Raw genomic sequence first — 19,726 nt, 5'->3', positions numbered from 1 at the left:
TCGAAACCTTAAGTGTGCGGACCCTACGGGTTCGAGAACAATGTAGACATGACCGAGACACGTCTCCAGTCAATAACCAATAGCGGAACCTGGATGCTCATATTGGCTCCTACATATTCTACGAAGATATTTATCGGTCAGACCGCATAACAACATACGTTGTTCCCTTTGTCATCGGTATTTTACTTGCCCGAGATTCGATCGTCGGTATCTCAATACCTAGTTCAATCTCGTTACCGGCAAGTCTCTTTACTCGTTTTGTAATACATCATCTCGCAACTAACTCATTAGTTGAAATGCTTGCAAGACTTATGTGATGTGCATTACCGAGAGGGCCCAGAGATACCTCTCCGACAATCGGAGTGACAAATCCTAATCTTGAAATACGCCAACCCAACATGTACCTTTGGAGACACCTATAGAGCTCCTTTATAATCACCCAGTTACGTTGTGACGTTTGGTAGCACACAAAGTGTTCCTCTGGCAAACGGGAGTTGCCTAATCTCATAGTCATAGGAACATGTATAAGTCATGAAGAAAGCAATAGCAACATACTAAACGATCGGGTGCTAAGCTAATGGAATGGGTCATGTCAATCACATCATTCTCCTAATAATGTGATCCCAATCAAATGACAACACATGTCTATGGTTAGGAAACATAACCATCTTTTATTAATGAGCTAGTCAAGTAGAGGCATACTAGTGACGTTTGGTTTGTCTATGTATTCACACAAGTATTATGTTTCCAGATAATACAATTCTAGCATGAATAATAAACATTTATCATGATATAAGGAAATAAAATAATAACATTATTATTGCCTCTAGGGCATATTTCCTTCACCACCCACTTGGCGCTTCAGGGAGCTGTGATGTAAAACCACTCCCGTTGCCATAATCCGGACACCTCTGGAAAGGAACCCTTTGGCCATGCAGCTCCAGCGATCTTGCTTATTAATGCGCCTCCGCACGCTACATGCTGCCCCTCGACCATGTTCGGCTTCATGTCAAAGGTCTTGAGCCACAGGCTGAAGTGAGGGGTAATGCGGAGGAAGGCCTCACATACGACAATAAATGTTGAGATGTGGTGAAAAGGAGTCCGGGGCTAGATCGTGGAAATCTAGCCCGTAATAGAACATCAAACCCCTAACGAAGGGATCCAGAGTGAGTCCTAGACCTCGAAGGAAGTGGGAGACGAACACAATGTTCTCGTTGGGTTCAGGAGTAGGGACGACCTGCCCTCGGGCAGGCAGCCGATGCGAAACCTCGGTGGTCAGGTATCTGGCCTCCATCAACTTCTTGATATCGTCTTTCGTAACGGAGGAGGGCATCCACCGGCCTTGAAGGCTAGATCCAGACATGATTGAAGGTCCGAAGCACCTGACATGGGCTTTGGCTGTTAGAACTCGAGGCGGGGGAAGGATTTGATTGAGCACGGGAGGGAAAAAAGTAAAAGCCTTGTCCCTTTATAAAGAGTGTGAATATCAAGCGTCCTCCTAGTGGCCGTTTGGGACTTGCCTAAAGTCTAGGAGTCCTAGGAACGGTTGGGTTACCCACGACCGTATTGATGAGAGTCCCATAATTAGGGGAACATGATCTCGCGTTATGTGTGGAGCTGGTTGAAGAAAAACGGTTCGAATAATCACCGGGCCATGGCTTAATATCATGTTGCCAAAACGTGTCAGCAGATTAGATTTGTGGAAATATTATTCTCTCTGCAAAGATATGTGGAACTTGTTTTCCAGGGTCGAACACTATCCTTTTATTTGAACTCTTCTGTGGTGTATTCGGAGGAGGAACCCTCCTTGCAATGCCGAAGACAACACTGCACGCCAGACTCGTCATCATTGAAGCCTGGTTCAGTGGCTACTGAGGGAGTCCTGGATTAGGGGGTCTCAGGACAGCCGGACTATATCCTTTGGCCGGACTATTAGATTATGAAGATACAAGATGGAAGACTTCGTCTCGTGTCCGGATGGGACTCTACTTGGCGTGGAAGGCAAGCTAGGCAGTACGAATATGGATATCTCCTCCTTTGTAACCGACCTTGTCTAACCCTAACCCTCTCCGGTGTCTATATAAACTGGAGGGTTTTAGTCCGTAGGACAACATACAATCATACCATAGGCTAGCTTCTAGGGTTTAGCCTCTCCGATCTCCTGGTAGATCTACTCTTGTACTACCCATATCATCAATATTAATCTAGCAGGACATAGGGTTTTACCTCCATCAAGAGGGCCCGAACCTGGGTAAAACATCGTGTCCCCTGCCTCCTTTTACCATCTGCCTTAGACACACAGTTCGGGACCCCCTACCCGAGATCCACCGGTTTTGACACCGATAGTCTCCCTCTTGGAAAGATCTTGGCTTGACCTTTCAACAGTGGTACCGGCATAGGCTCTGCTGGTAGATGGCGGACCGGCTGAGTGCCAACAGCCGGCCCTCTTCCAATAGATCGACACCGTCTTCTCATGCCTCCTTTGCTTCCGCCTCCATGTACATGGTGACGCAAGGTGAGTCCAACTCAATGTCTGTTGGATGACACCCTCGTGCCCATATACAAGGAAGAAAGGAGTGAAGCTGGTAGATTTGTTTGGGTGGTGCGCAGGCTCCATAAAACGGTCGGCAACTCGTCGATCCAGCAGCCAGCCAAGCGGTCTAGAGGCTCAACCACTCGGGGCTTGATGAATGAGAGGATGAGGTCGTTTGCTCGCTCGACTTGACCGTTTGACTGCGGATGGGCAACGGACGATAAGTCCAGTCGGATGCCCTGCGTCGCGCAGAAACGGGCCAAGGATCCCTTGGCAAAGTTTGTGCCATTGTTGATGATGATGCTGTGTGGTATGATAACCCACAAGTATAGGGGATCGCAACAGCTTTCGAGAGTACAGTATTTAACCCAAATTTATTGATTCGACACAAGGGGAGCCAAAGAATATTCTCAAGTATTAGCAGCTGAGTTATCAATTCAACCACACCTAGAAACTTAATATCTGCAGCAAAGTTTTAGTAGCAAAGTAGTATGATAGTAGCGGTAACGGTAGCAAAAGTAATAGTTTCGGTTTTATAGTGATTGTAACAATAGCAACGGAAAAGTAAATAAGCGAAGATCAATATGTGAAAAGCTCGTAGGCGTTGGATCAGTGATGGATAATTATGTTGGATGTGATTCCACATGCAATAGTTATAACATAGGGTGACATAGAACTAGCTCCAGTTCATCAATGTAATGTAGGCATGTATTCCAAATATAGTCATACGTGCTTATGGAAAAGAACTTGCATGACATCTTTTGTCCTACCCTCTCGTGGCAGCGGGGTCCTATTGGAAACTAAGGGATATTAAGGCCTCCTTTTAATAGAGTACTGGACCAAAGCATTAACACTTAGTGAATACATGAACTCCTCAAACTACGGTCATCACCGGTAATTATCCCCATTATTGTAACTTAGGGTTAATGGATCATAACACATAATAGGTGACTATAGACTTGCAATATAGGATCAAAAACTCACATATATTCATGGAAACATAATAGGTTCAGATCTGAAATCATGGCACTCGGGCCCTAGTGACAGGAATTAAGCATAGCAAAGTCATAGCAACATGAATCTCAGAACATAATGGATACTAGGGATCAAACCCTAACAAAACTAACTCGATTACATGATAAATCTCATCCAACCCATCACCGTCTAGCAAGCCTACAATGGAATTACTCACGCACGGCGGTGAGGATCATGAAATTGGTGATGGAGGAAGGTTGATGATGACGACGGCGACAGATTCCCCTATCCGAAGCCCCGAACGGACTCCATATCAGCCCTCCCGAGAGAGATTAGGGCTTGGTGGCGGCTCCGTATCGTAAAACGCGAATATATGGAGTTGGAGTTGATGTCGGTGGAGCATCAGTGGGCCCATGGGGCAGGGGCGCGCCGCCCACCCTCGTGGACAGGGTGTGGGGCCCCTAACGTTGATTCTTTCGCTAATATTTTTATATATTCCAAAAATATTCTCCGTTGAATTTCAGGTCATTCCGAGAACTTTTATTTCTGCACAAAAATAACACCATGGCAATTCCGCTGAAAACAATGTCAGTCTGGGTTAGTTCCATTCAAATCATGCAAGTTAGAGTCCAAGACAAGGGCAAAAGTGTTTGGAAAAGTAGATACGATGGAGACGTATCAACTCCCCCAGGCATAAACCATTGCTTGTCCTCAAGCAATTATGTTGATAAACTAAAAGTGATAAAGAAAAACTTTTACAAACTCTATTTTCTCTTGTTGTTGTAAATATGTAAAGCCAGCATTCAAGTTTTCAGCAAAGATTATGAACTAATCATATTCACAATAACATTTAGGTATCATGTTTACTCATATCAATGGCATAATCAACTAGCGAGCAATGATAATAAATCTTAGATGACAACACTTTCTCAAAACAATCATAATATGATATAACAAGATGGTTTCTCGCTAGCCCTTCCTGAGACCGCAAAAAATAAATGCAGCGCACCCTTGAAGATCAAGGGCTGACTGGAAATTGTAATTCATGGTAAAAGAGATCCAGTCACAGTCATACTCAATGTAAACTAATAGTAATACATGTAAATGACAGCGGTGCTCTCCAACTGGTGCTTTCAAATAAGAGGATGATGACTCAACATGAAAGTAAATAGATAGGCCCTTCCCAGAGGGAAGTAGGGATTTGTAGAGGTGCCAGAGCTCAGTTTTGAAATAGAGATGAATAATATTTTGAGTGGTATACTTACATTGTCAACATAACAACCGAGAGATCTCGATATCTTCCATGCTACACACATTATAGGCGGTTCCCAAGAAGAATGGTAAAGTTTATACTCCCCTACCACCAACAAGCATCAATCCATGGCTTGACCGAAACAACGGGTGCGTCCAACTAACAACAATCATGGGGGAGTTTTGTTTGCAATTATTTCGATTTGGTTTGAGCATGGGACTGGGCATCCGGGTGACCATCCATTTTCTCATGACTGAGGAGCAGAGTCCACTCCTCTTGAGAATAACCCGCCTAGCATGGAAGATACAAACATCCCTAGTTGCTACATGAGCTATTCGAGCATACAAAATAGAATTTCATTTGAAGGTTTAGAGTTTGGCACATACAAATTTACTTGGAACGGCAGGTAGATACCGCATATAGGAAGGTATGGTGGACTCATATGGAATAACTTTTGGGGTTTATGGAGTTGGATGCACAAGCAGTATTCCTGCTTAGTACAAGTGAAGGCTAGAAAGAGACTGGAAAGCGACCAGCTAGAGACCGACAACAGTCATGAACATGCATTAAAATTAATCAACACTGAATGCAAGTATGAGTAGGATATAATTCAACATGAACATAAATATCATAGAGGCTATGTTGATTTTGGTTCAACTACATGCGTGAACATGTGTGAAGTCAAGCCACTCGAATCGTTCAAAGGAGGATACCACCCTATCATACCACATCAGAACCATTTTAATAGCATATTGGCACGCAAGGTAAACCATTATAAACTCGTAGCTACTGAAGCATGGCATGAGCAACTATAATCACTAATTGTCATTGCAAACATGTTTCATTCATAATAGGCTGAATCAGGAACGATGAACTAATCATATTTACAAAAACAAGAGAGGTCGACTTCATACCAGCTTCTCTCATCTCAATCAGTCTATCATATATCGTCATTATTGCCTTTCACTTGCACAACCGAATAGTGTGGATAATAATAATAGTGCACGTGCATTGGACTAAGCTGGAATCTGCAAGCATTCAATTCAAGGGAGAAGACAAGGTAATATGGGCTCTCTATTAGATCAATCAATAATTCATATGAGAGCCACTCAGCATTTTCATCATGGTCTTCTCCTCTCGACCCCCAAAGAAAAGAAAAGAAACAAAACTATTTCCACGGGAAAGCTCCCAACAAGCAAAAGAAGAACGAGAAATATTTTTGGGTTTTCTTTTTAATTACTACTACTATAGTCATGGAAAGTAAAGTAGATAAAAGCTACAACTATTTTTTTTGTTTTTCTTAAGGTTTTTCAAAAACACAAGAAGAAATCTTAGAAAGAAAATAAACTAGCATGGATATTACAATCAAAAAAGTATGAGCACCGACAATTGGAATTAGTGTGTGAACATGAATGTAATGTCGGTGAGAAATACGTACTCCCCCAAGCTTAGCCTTTTGGCCTAAGTTGGTCTATGCCCACGGATCTAAGTTGTAGCTAGGGTCGTACTTAGATGCAGGGACAATTGCCTCATGAGCTGCAGCTTGGAGGCGAGCTGCCTCTATCCTCCTCTCATACTCGTTTGCCTCCTCCCTATTTATAATATATCTCCTTTTTGCCTGAAAGTCAAAGAAGCCAAGAGCAGGGAGAGCAACATGGACAGTGCGACGCATGTCAAAGATTAGTCGGTATTGGAGGAACTGTTCGTTCCTCTCAATAAACTGATGACGAACCATAACATTATAATCTAGATAAGTAGGGGGCAACTCCATATCATATCCATGTATGGGTACCTCAAGAAAATTAGCTAAACGGGTTGCGTAAATTCCACCAAACAAATCTGCATTAATACTGTTATTATGCAACCTACGTGCAACAATGGCCCCCAAGTTATATTGTCTATCTCCTAATACAACACTCTTGAAAACACTAAGATCCGGAACACACATATGACATGCCTCATCCTCACCGTTTATGCATCTACCTATAAAGAGAGCAAAATAATGTATGGCAGGAAAATGAATGCTCCCTATGGTAGCTTGTGTTATTTCTCTAGATTCCCCCGCAGTGATAGTAGCAAGAAATTCTTTAAATTAAGATTTGTGAGGTTCACTAACACTACACCACAGCAGGAGTTTACAAGCAGTATTAAAATCTTCTAAGTCCATGGTATAAGATTGATCATAAAGATCAAATAGGACAGTGTGAGAATTGCGTGATGATGTAAATTTAAACCTTCTCACAAATGAATCAGTTAGGTAGTGGTACTGGGGGCACTATCTAACACGAAGCCCTCAAGTTCAGCGTTACACACATATGCTTCAAATTCCTCCTTAATTCCTGCTTGGACCATGAAATTTTCTGATGGCCATTCACAAGGCCGCACTTGTGCTTCTCTTGGTAGTTCATAGTCCGGCTCACGTATTGCGAGCCTGGGTCCTTGCTTCTTTGAAGAACCACCTTGGTACATTTTCCTAAAAATATTTCTTCCTCTGAAAAATTTCTGAAATTTTTAGTAACTCATAAATAAAAGTGAACCAAACTCAACAAGATTGATAGCAACTACTCCTACAACTGCATCAAGGCTATATCATGCATTAAAACTACTTTTGACCAAATAAATTTGGCATGCAAGCTCAAGAACAGGGTCATCGAAGTAGCAAAAATTTGTAATAAATAAAGCACTAGAACAGAAACTAATTGGACCATTGGAGGAGTCACATACTGAAGAACGATCCCCCAAAGCAGTTTTGTGAGTGAAGCTTTGAGCAAGGAGATCGAAAATGGCAGCAAGATGAGCTAGAACTCGGGTTTGAGCTGATGGATGATTTTTTCTGGAGGAGGACGAAGTGTGTGGGTGCAAGAATAAGTGGAGGGGACCCATGTGGGGTCCACAAGGCAGGGGGCGCGCCCTCCACCCTCGTGGGCACATGGTGGGTTCCCCTAGTGTGTTCTTAGTGCCAATAATTCTTAAATATTCCAGAAAAAAATCATTTTAAATTTTTAGGACATTTGGAGAACTTTTATTTTCGACGTATTTTTTATTGCAAGGATAATATGGAAAACAGACAAAAAATACTATTTTGCTTTATTTAATCTAAATAACAGAAAGTAAAAGGAGGGTACAAAGAGTTGTGCTTTCTAACTTCAAAAGGAATCTACTAACAAGGTTGATCAAGTCTTGTTAACAAACTCTTTCCGAATAACATGAAACCCGAGAATTTTCGAATAACACTAGGTTACCTCAACGGGGATATGCACGTCCCCGACAATAAGAATATCATATTTCTTCTTGACAATAGGAAGAGGAAATTCAAAACCTCCAATAGTAATTGTTGGAATTTTTCCAGTAGAATTGATACTGTGGACTTGAGGTTGTTTCCTCGCAAAGTGTACCGTATGCTAATTACCATTAACATGAAAAGTGACATTGCCTTTGTTGCAATTGTAGGAAATATGCCTTAGAGGTAATAATAAAGTTGTTATTTATATTTCCTTATATCATGATAAATGTTTATTATTCAAGCTAGAATTGTATTAACCGGAAACTTAGTGCATGTGTGAATACATAGACAAACATAGTGTCACTAGTTTGCCTCTACTTGACTAGCTCATTGAATCAATGATGGTTATGTTTCCTAACCATAGACACGAGTTGTCATTTGATTAACGGGATCACATCATTAGAGAATGATGTGACTGACTTGACCCATCCATTAGCTTAGCACGATGATCGTTTAGTTTGTTGCTATTACTTTCTCCATAACTATACATGTTCCTATGACTATGACATCATGAAAATCCTGAATACCGGAGGAACACTTTGTGTGCTAGCAAACGTCAAAACGTAACTGGGTGATTATAAAGGTGCTCTACAGGTGTCTCTAATGGTGTTTGTTGAGTTGGCATGGATCAAGATTAGGATTTGTCACTCTGATTGTCGGAGAGGTATCTCTAGGCCCTCTTGGTAATGTACATCACTATAAGCCTTGCAAGCAATGTAGCTAATGAGTTAGTTACGGGATGTAGCATACCGATGACAAAGGGAACAATGTATATCATTATTCGGTTTGACCGATAAAGATCTTCGTAGAATATATAGGAACCAATATGAGCATCCAGGTTCCTCTATTGGTTATTGACCAGAGACATGTGTCGGTAATGTCTACATATTTCTCGAACCCGTAGGGTCCGTGTCGGTGTCAAAACCGGCGTATCTCGGGTAGGGGGTCCCGAACTATGCGTCTAACGCGGATGGTAACAGGAGGCAGGGGACACGATGTTTTACCTAGGTTCGGGCCCTCTTGATGGAGGTAAAACCTTACGTCCTGCTTGATTTATTCTTGATGATATGAGTATTACAAGAGTTGATCTACCACGAGATCGGAGAGGCTAAACCCTAGAAGCTAGCCTATGGTATGATTGTATGTTGTCCTATGGACTAAAACCCTCCTGTTTATATAGACATCGGAGAGGGTTAGGGTTACACAAGGTCGGTTTCAAAGGAGGAGATATCCATATCTGTACTACCTAGCTTGCCTTCCACGCCAAGTAGAGTCCCATCCGGACACGAGACAAAGTCTTCAATCTTGTATAGTCTAACAGTCTAGCAAAAGGATATAGTCCGGCTGTCCGGAGACCCCCTAATCCCGGACTCCCTCGGTAGCCCCTGAACCAGGCTTCAATGACGATGAGTCTGGCGCGTAGTGTTGTCTTCGGTATTGCAAGGCGGGTTCCTCCTCCGAACACATCATAGAAGAGTTTGAATACCAGGATAGTGCCCGACCATGCAAAATAAATTCCACATACCACCATAGAGAGAATAATATTCCCACATATCTTAATCCGCTGACACACTTTGGCAACATGACGTCAGGCCACGGCTTGGTGATTTATTCGAACAGTTTTTCTTCAACCAGCTTCACACATAACGCGAGGCGGTTTCTTGACACGTCTTGTCACAGCAGAGATCGTGTTCCCCTAATTACAGGATTCTCATCAATACGGCCGTGGGTAACCCAACCGTGCCTAGGACTCCTAGATTTTAGGCAAGTCCCAAACGACCACTAGGAGGACGCTTGATATTCACCCTCTTTATAAAGGGACAAGGCTTTTACTTTTTTCCCTCCCATGCTCAATCGAATCCTTCCCCCGCCTCGAGTTCTAACACCCAAAGCCCAGGTCAGGTGCTTCGGACCTTCAATCATGTCCGGATCTAGCCTTCAAGGCTGGCGGATGCCCTATTCCGTTACGGAAGAGGATATCAAGAAGTTGAGGGAGGCCAGATACCTGACCGCCGAGGTTTCGCATCGGCTGCCTGCCCGAGGGCAGGTCGTCCCTACTCCCGAACCCAACGAGAATGTTGTGTTCGTCTCCCACTTCCTCCGAGGTCTAGGCCTCACTCTGGATCCCTTCGTTAGGGGTTTGATGTTCTATTACGGGCTAGATTTCCACGATCTAGCCCCGGACTCCTTTCTCCACATCTCGGCATTTATTGTCGTATGTGAGGCCTTCCTCCGCATTACCCCTCACTTCGGCCTGTGGCTCAAGACCTTTGACGTGAAGCCGGAGATGGTCGAGGGGCAGCATGTAGCATGCGGAGGCGCATTAATAAGCAAAATCGCTGGAGCTCCATGGCCAAAGGGTTCCTTTCCAGAGGTGTCCGGATTATGGCAATGGGAGTGGTTTTACATCACAGCTCCCAGAAGTGCCAAGTGGGTGGCTCCCCCTGCTTATCTCTCGGGCCCTCCACCACAAGTGATGTCATGGATTAGCAGAGGGCTGAGCTGGGGTCCAGCGAAGGATGCGCCTATACTGCAGAGCCGCATTCAAGGTCTCTTCGAAGGAGATTTCAGTCTGGTTACGATGGTGCAAGTCATGCTGGTTCGTCGAGTCCAGCCTTGCAAATGCTGGCCCCTCCGCATGTGGGAGTTCAACCCAGAAGGACCACACACTATTCAGAATTTCCTCGGCCTGACGCACGAGGAGATGTATAAATCATCCTTCGGACCCCAAATAGAGTGTCCGGATACTACCGAGGACTTGGGCCTGAGCAGCAACCGCACCGCCGACCAAGTAAGTAATCCTCTAGCCGAACACTCCGTCTTTCATTTATCATGACGTCATTCTGAGACATCTCTCTTTGACTAGGACTGGCTAACAAAGGCAAAGATGATTCGGTGTTCGGCCCTCCTTCCTGAGGGTTTGGACAATCTGGTACTGGAAAAGATGCTCGAGCTAGCACCTTGCCCGGAGCCCTCAAAGGAAGATAAAGGGGGGAATAATGAGGGCGAAAGCGGGCCTCCACCACTACCTATTCTGACCGAGGGAACAACCGCCTCCATGAGGGAGGATAACCAAGGGGAGGAATCTGACATTCTCTCACCCCGGGGAAGGAAGAGGACTACCTCTGAAGATCCGGAAACCAAGGTTTCCAAATGGGAGAAGAAATCTTTACCAGAGGGTCCTGTCTTGGAGGGTGCTCTTGCCGCACAAAGTTCGCACGGAGATCATCCCTCTAACGAGCTATAAGTAATCAAAAAGTACTTTAATATATAGTGAAGATATACTACCTTACCTCTGAGGAAATTAACCGAAGCATTTATCTTGCAGTTCGGATCTTAGCCCTTCTCAGCAGAGCTCGTCTTCGGGGGATCTTCTTCCAGAGATGATGGAGAGCGAAACGCCTTCCCCAGACTCCCCAGCTCAAAAAGCGGGCGACCTTGAAGTGTCGTCATTGAGGGCCTCGCCGTATCAGATGAGGCCAGAAGATAATCCTATGGTCGCCCGAAGTCCCCAGTATCCGGCTCTTGAAGAGAGCAACCAAAAGAATCTGGCATCGTCTGGTATGCGGTCGGACGCACTAAGGGATCTGCTAGAGCGAGCAACTATCTCAGGAGAACACCATACATTGATGGGTACGGTGATGGAAAGGATTTCATCCGCCGAAAGCGGGTTGCATGAAGCCTTTATGAGTCTACTGACGGGCTTTGAGGTACGTGAAATGATATACTTTTGTGATAGTACCGCACATTTTTAGGTGTGCCCTGTGTAGATAGTAGCCCCAGAGACTCTGGTTGTCGCCGAGAACGGCAGCAAACAGAGGATTGTAGTCCCAGGTAATAACCATACCGCTTTTATGTATTTGCAAACAGAGGAAGCTCCAGTGGCTAGCCGGACTAATGAGTTTGCCAAACTAAAGCGGCAACTGGATGCGCCAGATGCCGACATCAAGCTTGTTAACAAGCGGCTTGACGAGGCACAGGGTAAGCAATGTTTTCTGGTGAATGCCACATAGGAAGAGCAGCGTGATGCCAGTATCTTTAATATGTTGTGACTGCAAATGGAGTTGCCACAGTGGAGACCCTTCGGGCAGAACTTGCCCGAGCCAAAGAACAAGCAAGGAGTAGTAATGCGGCTGCGTTGAAGGCAGCCGAAGAGTTGAGAGCCGAGATGGCCGCGCATTGCGAGAGCAAAGAGAATATGGCCGAGATGCCTGTAAAGTTAAGAGACACTACCGACCGTTGCCAGTTCCTTGAAGAAGAAAACCGAGCGAAGGCGACGGACCTCGAAAAGGCCACGGTGGCGACCAAAGACACCCGCTCTGCCATGAGAGCGAAGAAGGAGGACCTGCGTGAAGCAGGTGATATTGCGGCTAGAAACCCTTTATGCTGCGAAGGAGGTTCGAAGATCTGCGGTATGCCCATATGGATCGGCTGTGGAGTTCGGCAGACGCATATATGGACTTGGCGGCGAGCGCTGTCGATGCGGGCCAAATACTTCCGAGAGCAAACAGATCATGAAGTAGACAAGTTGTTCTGGTCAAAGTTTTAACGTTCCAGAGCGTCCGCTTCCATTGACTGGTCAGCTAGCCGAATGGGCCGGACTTTCCATGAGGTCCGTCGTAGATCATTTGTGGCCGGAAGAGCCGAAGCCGAACAGCTATTTCATCTTAGTGCAGCAGTTCCTTGGTGCGGTGCCGCGCATCAATGCGATGAAAAGGTTGGCGTGTATAGAAGGCTCGCGGATGGCCTTTGCCCGTGTCAGAGCATACTGGGCGGAGATGGATGCTGCCACTATTGCGGCGCAGGGTTCGGCCATAGGTCGAGTGGCTGTCGAGCACTATTTTGAAGAAGTTCTTGAGGGTGCTCGTTTGATAGAGGCCCAGTGCTCGAAGAATATTATGTTTGAGTGACATGTATTCCCATTGTAAAAACAATGTTTTTATTAAATTTATCAAGGCTGTATTTATACTTTTGCCCGAAAGTAATATGATGTCTCCTGTGCGGCCGTTTATGTATACATGTGTATAACCTGAAAGATTGCAATCGTCGGCTTCAGCCCCCACACATATAATGCGGGGGTGTTCGCAGAAGACGCGTATTCACACTTAATCCAAAGTATTGGTCCTAATAAGGAGGTGATGGCGCAGCGAACTAGGCAACCGGACTATAATGCTTTAACACTTTCACTTAGCCATAGGAGTTTGACAGTGGGGCTACTATATAGCCCCTGGTGGCTCCGCACTCATCCGAATTCGGGGTTCGTACATGCCTGGCTGGGAAACGTCCCTTCGTTAAGGCGGACGAATTCTAACATTTCGATAGGTCATCGAGTGGTGGACCAGTCTCACGCTATGTCATGACAATCAGTTTTCTGCTTTCTCTACTGAAGTGCTCGTCCGGATAAACCTGGGCACAATCGTAGTAGTTCTCCTAGTGCCGCCTTAGCCGACAGAGCAGAACGTAAGGCAGCAAAACACAGGAGCTGGGCAAACCCAACATTTGACCAAAGACATGATTCGGAGCTGATGCATAAAAGGCCAAACTCGTGACGCCGAACACTCCATGAGGTATTCGGTCTTGACAGTGTAAACCAGGCCTAAACAATGCCCTTTGTAAGAAGCTCCTGGTGTCCAGGTACGTGCATTATTCTGACATGGCCACATGCCAAGACGTCAGCATCCTTCTCAATAATTCTGAGAATCCGAGGGATATGTATCAACAAGAGACGGTAAGAAAGGTTTACGCAGGGTCTTAATCTAAAAAGAATCCTTGGAACGGGTCCCTGCTGCACGTCTGCGCATGTGTCTTCGTTGTGCCGTATCCTGGACGGGTGTAGCACGGTGGTCATCTGTAAAAGAGAGGAACTTAGGTGAAAAGTTGTCTTGCAAAAAGGTAGGTTTAAAGAAACCATGTACAATTCAAGACGAGTAAAAATTGCCCCTTGTCTGCGCGCGTTGAGCCCCTTGTATTTGTAATAGGGGTGTGGCCATCAAACCTGTATGAAATACATATAGCTGCGTCGGACTCATCTAACCGTGTCCGTAGTCCTGACGACCTATCGAGTGCTTTAGTTGGTGAGGCCGTTTTAGTGTGCGGCTCAAGGATCGCTCAATATTTCCACTTACTGTAATGATGCCACATGGACCGGGCATCTTAAGCGTGAGGGAAGCTTAATGCGGTATTGCGTTGAAGCGAGCGAAAGCTTCGCGTCCGAGTAGTGCTTGATAGCCACTTTGGAATGGAGCAATGTGGAAAGTTAAATTTTCGCTACGGAAGTTATCGGGGAAGCCGAATATAACCTCTAGTAGCAGGGAGCTCGTGCAATGAGCCCCTGAGGCTGGCGTTACTCCTCTAAGGGTAGTATTGCTGTGGCTAATTTTTGTTGGGTCTATCCCCATTTTGCGGACTGTGTCCTGATATATCAGGTTTAGACTGCTGCCACCGTCCATCAGGACTCGTGTGAAGAGGTATCCGTCAATTATTGGATCTAATACCAAGGCAGCCCATCCTGCACGCCGGATACTTGCTAAGTAATCCTGATGGTTGAAAGTGATCGGTTGAGACGACCAGTGGCAGGACTCTGCGGTGATAGGCCCTTGGGCATATTTATCTGGGAGTGCCACTTTGTTTCTCCCCTTTATCACGTGTAACACGTTTACTGTTTTGACTTCTGGTGGAAATTTCTTTTGTTCCCCGGTGCTTTGCTTGCGAGGCTCATCCTCGTCTTCGCTTGGTGTATCCTACCCCTTATGTTCGGCGTTGAACTTGTTGGACTGCTTGAAGACCCAACATTCTCTCTGGGTATGATTTGCAGGTTTATCGGGGTTGCTATGGATCTGACATATTTGGTCCAGAATTTTGTTTAGGCTGGACAGTTCATCTCTGGCGCCTTTAGAGCGCGGATTTTGCTGACCTGGTCGAGAGCTTATGAATCCGGCGTTTACCGCCGTGCTCTTCGGGCAGTCTTATTTATTGCGGCGCTTATTATTTTTGTTGTGTCATGATTTCCCATTTCCATCTCTAACTTCGGATGTACTTGGGTCGCTGGTGCTGCATCGGGTTAGCCAGCTGTCCTCGCCCGCGCAAAAGCGGGTCATGAGGCTTGTTAATGCTCCCATTGTTCTCTGCTTTTCTTGGCCAAGGTGTCAGGCAAGCCATTCGTCTTGGACACTGTGTTTAAAAGCTGCCAAGGCTTCGGCGTCCGGACAATCGACTATTTGGTTCTTTTTAGTAAGAAACCTGTTCCAAAGCTTTTGGGCTGACTCTCCGGGCTATTGAGTTATATGACTTAAATCGTCCGCATCCGGAGGTCGGACATAAGTCCCTTGAAAATTTTCCCGAAAAGCGTCTTTGAGCTCTTCCCAGCTTCCATTGGAGCTTTCGGGGAGGCTTTTAAGCAAGTGCCGAGCTGGCCCTTTGAGTTTGAGGGGTAAATACTTAATGGCGTGGAGATCATCTCCTCAAGCCATATGGATATGGAGGATATAGTCCTTAATCCAGACCCCAGGGTCTATTGTTCCGTCGTATGCCTCTATGTTTACGAGTTTGAATCCCTCTGGAAATTCATGGTCTAGCACCTCGTCGGTGAAACATAGGGGGTGTGCGGCACCCCTGTATCTGGGTGTAACACGTTGTTCCGATGTTTGTTTTGTTGCATCGTATGCTGGAGCGCGCTTGCGTGGTCCATAGATGGATCTGGTTGCGCCGTCCTTTTGATGCGAGCCCTCGCCTGGATCGCGTGTGGAGTTGTTTGCCGCTCTATGTTGGCCGTGAGGTCGTCTATCCGGCCAGATGGCCGTTTTAATTTTTGGTTGTGGGGGATCTAAGGCCTCCTCATTGAATTCAGGTAGCAACTTCCGCTTCGGGTAGCTCTTGGTGGGCGATTACCGCTGTACTTCGCTACTGTGTTGAGTGCTTTACCCCATCTGATTCTGAGTGTGTCTTGCGCAGCCTTGAGCCTTTGCTTTTGCTTTTTTAGACTCCTCGTGGTGGCAACAATCCTTTGATGGGCATTCTGTTGCTCCAGGTGTCTGTCCGGTGTGATGTCGTCCGGACTATCATCTTTGACAGAGTCGGGTTGTTCGGTTTGATTCTCCGTGTTGCCGTGGTCCGGCGATGGTTCACCCTGCTCTAACGCTGGGTCTATATGATCGTTGTTTCTGCCGAGGCGGGATTTGGAGCGGCGCTTACGCCGCCGCTTTGACTGCTTCTCGAGGGGACAACCCTTCGTTGCGTCCTTCCGTTCCTCGTCGTCGTTTTCTTTTGGTGTGTCCACCATGTATACATCATGTGATGAAGTGGGCATCCTGTTCCCTGTGGGCAGTGGTTCCTGTTTGTCTCCTGCATCGTCGTCCATACCGTCGATGTCTTCAAAAGTCGAAGTCGAGCATGTCGGTTAAGTCATCGACAGTGGCTACTAAGTGGGTGGTGGGTGGGCGGTGAATTTCTTCGTCATCCGCATCCCAATCCTGCCGGACATAGTTCGGCCAGGACTCTCCTGACAAGGAGAGAGACTTTAATGAATTCAGAATGTCGCCGAAGGGCGAGTGCTGAAAGATATCCGCGGAGGTGAACTCCATGACTGGTGCCCAGTCGGATTTGATAGGCGCAGGCGCCAGCGGTTCGGAGTCCGTGGCCGGGGAAGGATCCGGCAGTTTGGCAACACGGCTCTCGCAAAGGGTAAGGTCGATATTCGCCTCGATCGCCCCTGAGGATATGGCCTCCGTGATGGGGTCTATCCACCCGTCCATGGATGGCGCAACTGGCTCCGAATTGAGGCTCGGAGCGGCTGCCGGTGCGATCTCCTGAATACGGTCCGATGATAGAGCTAAATCGTAGTCATCGTGACCGAGTGCCGCACAAGGCAGGGGCTTGAATCCGTCGAGGATCAAGTCTCCATGGATATCGGCCGTGTAATTTAAGCTTCCAATCCTGACCATATGGCCAGGGGCGTAGCTTTCGATCTGCTCTAGATGGCCAAGTGAGTTGGCCCGCAGTGCGAAGCCGCCGAACACAAAGATCTGTCCGGGGAGAAAAGTCTCACCTTGGACTGCATCGCTATCGATGATAGAAGGAGCCATCAAGCCTAACGGCGACGACACAGAGGAACTCTCATTGAAAGCACCAATGTCGGTGTCAAAACCGGCGGATCTCGGGTAGGGGGTCCCGAACTATGCGTCTAAGGCAGATGGCAACAGGAGGCAGGGGACATGATGTTTTACCCAGGTTTGGGCCCTCTTGATGGAGGTAAAACCCTACATCCTGCTTGATTTATTCTTGATGATATGAGTATTACAAGAGTTGATCTACCACGAGATCGGAGAGCCTATGGTATGATTGTATGTTGTCCTACGGAATAAAACCCTCCGGTTTATATAGACACCAGAGAGGGTTAGGGTTACACAAGGTCGGTTACAAAGGAGGAGATATCCATATCCATAATGCCTAGCTTGCCTTCCACGCCAAGTAGAGTCGCATCCGGACACGAGACGAAGTCTTCAATCTTGTATAGTCTAACAGTCTGGCAAAAGGATACAGTCCGGCTGTCCGGAGACCCCCTATTCCCGAACTCCCTCAGTCCGCACGCTTAACATTCGGTGACGATCGGTATTATGAGTTTATGTGTTTTGATGTACCGAAGGTAGTTCGGAGTCCAGGATTTGATCACGAACATGACGAGGAGTCTTGAAATGGTCGAGACATAAAGATCGATATATTGGACGGTTATGTTTGGATATCGGAAGTGTTCCGAGTGAAGTTCGGGCATAAACCAGAGTATCGGGGGGTTACCGGAACCACCCGGGGAGTTTAATGGGCCTTATGGGCCTTCGTGGAAAGAGAGGAGGGGCTACCAGGGCAGGCCGCAGCCCCCTCCCCCTCTATTCCGAATTGGACTAGGAAGGGGGGGCGCCCCCCTTTCCTTCTCCCTCTTTCCTCTTTCCTACTTCCTTCTCCTACTCCTACTACATGGAAAGGGGGGAATCCTACTCCCGGTGGGAGTAGGACTCCCTATGGGGCGCGCCATAGGAGGGCCGGCCCTCCCCCTACTCCACTCCTTTAAATACGGGGGAGGAGGGCACCCCATAGACACACAAGTTGATCATTGATCTTTAGCCGTGTGCGGTGCCCCCCTCCACCATAATCCACCTCGATAATATGTAGCGGTGATTAGGCAAAGCCCTGTTCCGGTAGCAACATCATCACCGTCATCACGCCATCGTGCTGACGAAGCTTTCCCTCGAAGCTCTACTGGATCGTGAGTTCGTTGGACGTCACCAAACTAAACGTGTGTAGATCGCGAAGGTGCCGTATCTTCGGTACTAGATTGGTCGATCGTGAAGACATACGACTACATCAACCGCGTTGTCATAACGCTTCCTCTTACGGTCTACGAGGGTACATAGATGATACTCTCCCCTCTCGTTGCTATGCATCACCATGATCTTGTGTGTGCTTAGAAACTTGTTTTAAATTACTATGTTCCCCAACAGTGGCATCCGAGCCAGGTTGGCGTGACGACGACGATTCTTCGATGGAGATCAAGGTGTCAAGCCGGTGACTATGGAGATCATGATGGTGCTTTGGACATGGAGATCAAAGGCACAAGATGATGATGGCCATATCATATCACTTTTATTGATTGCATGTGATGTTTATCCTTTATGCAGATTATTTTTCTTAGTTCGAGGTAGCATTATAAGATGATCTCTCACTAAATTTCAAGGTATAAGTGTTCTCTCTGAGTATGCATTGTTGCTACAGTTCGTCGTGCCAAGACACCACGTGATGATCGGGTGTGATAAGCTCTACGTTCACATACAACGGGTGCAAGCCAGTTTTGCACACACGGAATACTCGGGTTAAACTTGATGAGCCTAGCATATGCAAATATGGCCTCGGAACACTGGAGACCAAAAGGTCGAGCGTGAATATATAGTAGATATGATCAACATAGTGATGTTCACCATTGAAAACTACTCCATCTCACGTGATGATTGGACATGGTTTAGTTGATATGGATCACGTGATCACTTAGATGATTAGAATAAGTGGGAGTTCTTAAGTAATTTTGATTAATTGAACTTTAATTTATCATGAACTTAGTATGTGATAGTATTTTGCATGTCTATGTTGTTGTAGATAGATGGCCCGTGTTGTTGTTCCGTTGAATTTTAATGTGTTCCTAGAGAAAACTAAGTTGAAAGATGATGGTAGCAACTACACGGACTGGGTCCATAACTTGAGGATTATCCTCATTGCTGCATAGAAGAATTATGTCTTGGAAGCACCGCTAGGTGACAAACCCGCTGCAGGAGCAACGCCAGATGTTATGAACACCTGGCAGAGCAAAGCTGATGACTACTTGATAGTTCAGTGTGCCATGCTTTACAGCTTAGAACCGGGACTTCAACGATGTTTTGAACGTCATGGAGCATATGAGATGTTCCAGGAGTTGAAGTTAATATGTCAAGCACTCGGATTGAGAGATATGAAGTATCCAATAAGTTCTACAGCTGCAAGATGGGGGATAATAGTTATGTCAGTGAACATATACTCAGAATGTCAGGGTACCACAACCACTTGGCTCAATTGGGAGTTAATCTTCCTAATGATAGTGTCATTGACAAAGTTCGTCAATCACTGCCACCAAGCTACAAGAGCTTTGTGATGAACTATAATATGC

This window comes from Triticum aestivum, chromosome 7A (genome assembly GCF_018294505.1).
Source record: "Triticum aestivum cultivar Chinese Spring chromosome 7A, IWGSC CS RefSeq v2.1, whole genome shotgun sequence".
In the NCBI taxonomy this organism is placed as follows: domain Eukaryota; kingdom Viridiplantae; phylum Streptophyta; class Magnoliopsida; order Poales; family Poaceae; genus Triticum; species Triticum aestivum.
Note: the sequence above shows the minus strand (reverse complement) of the source record.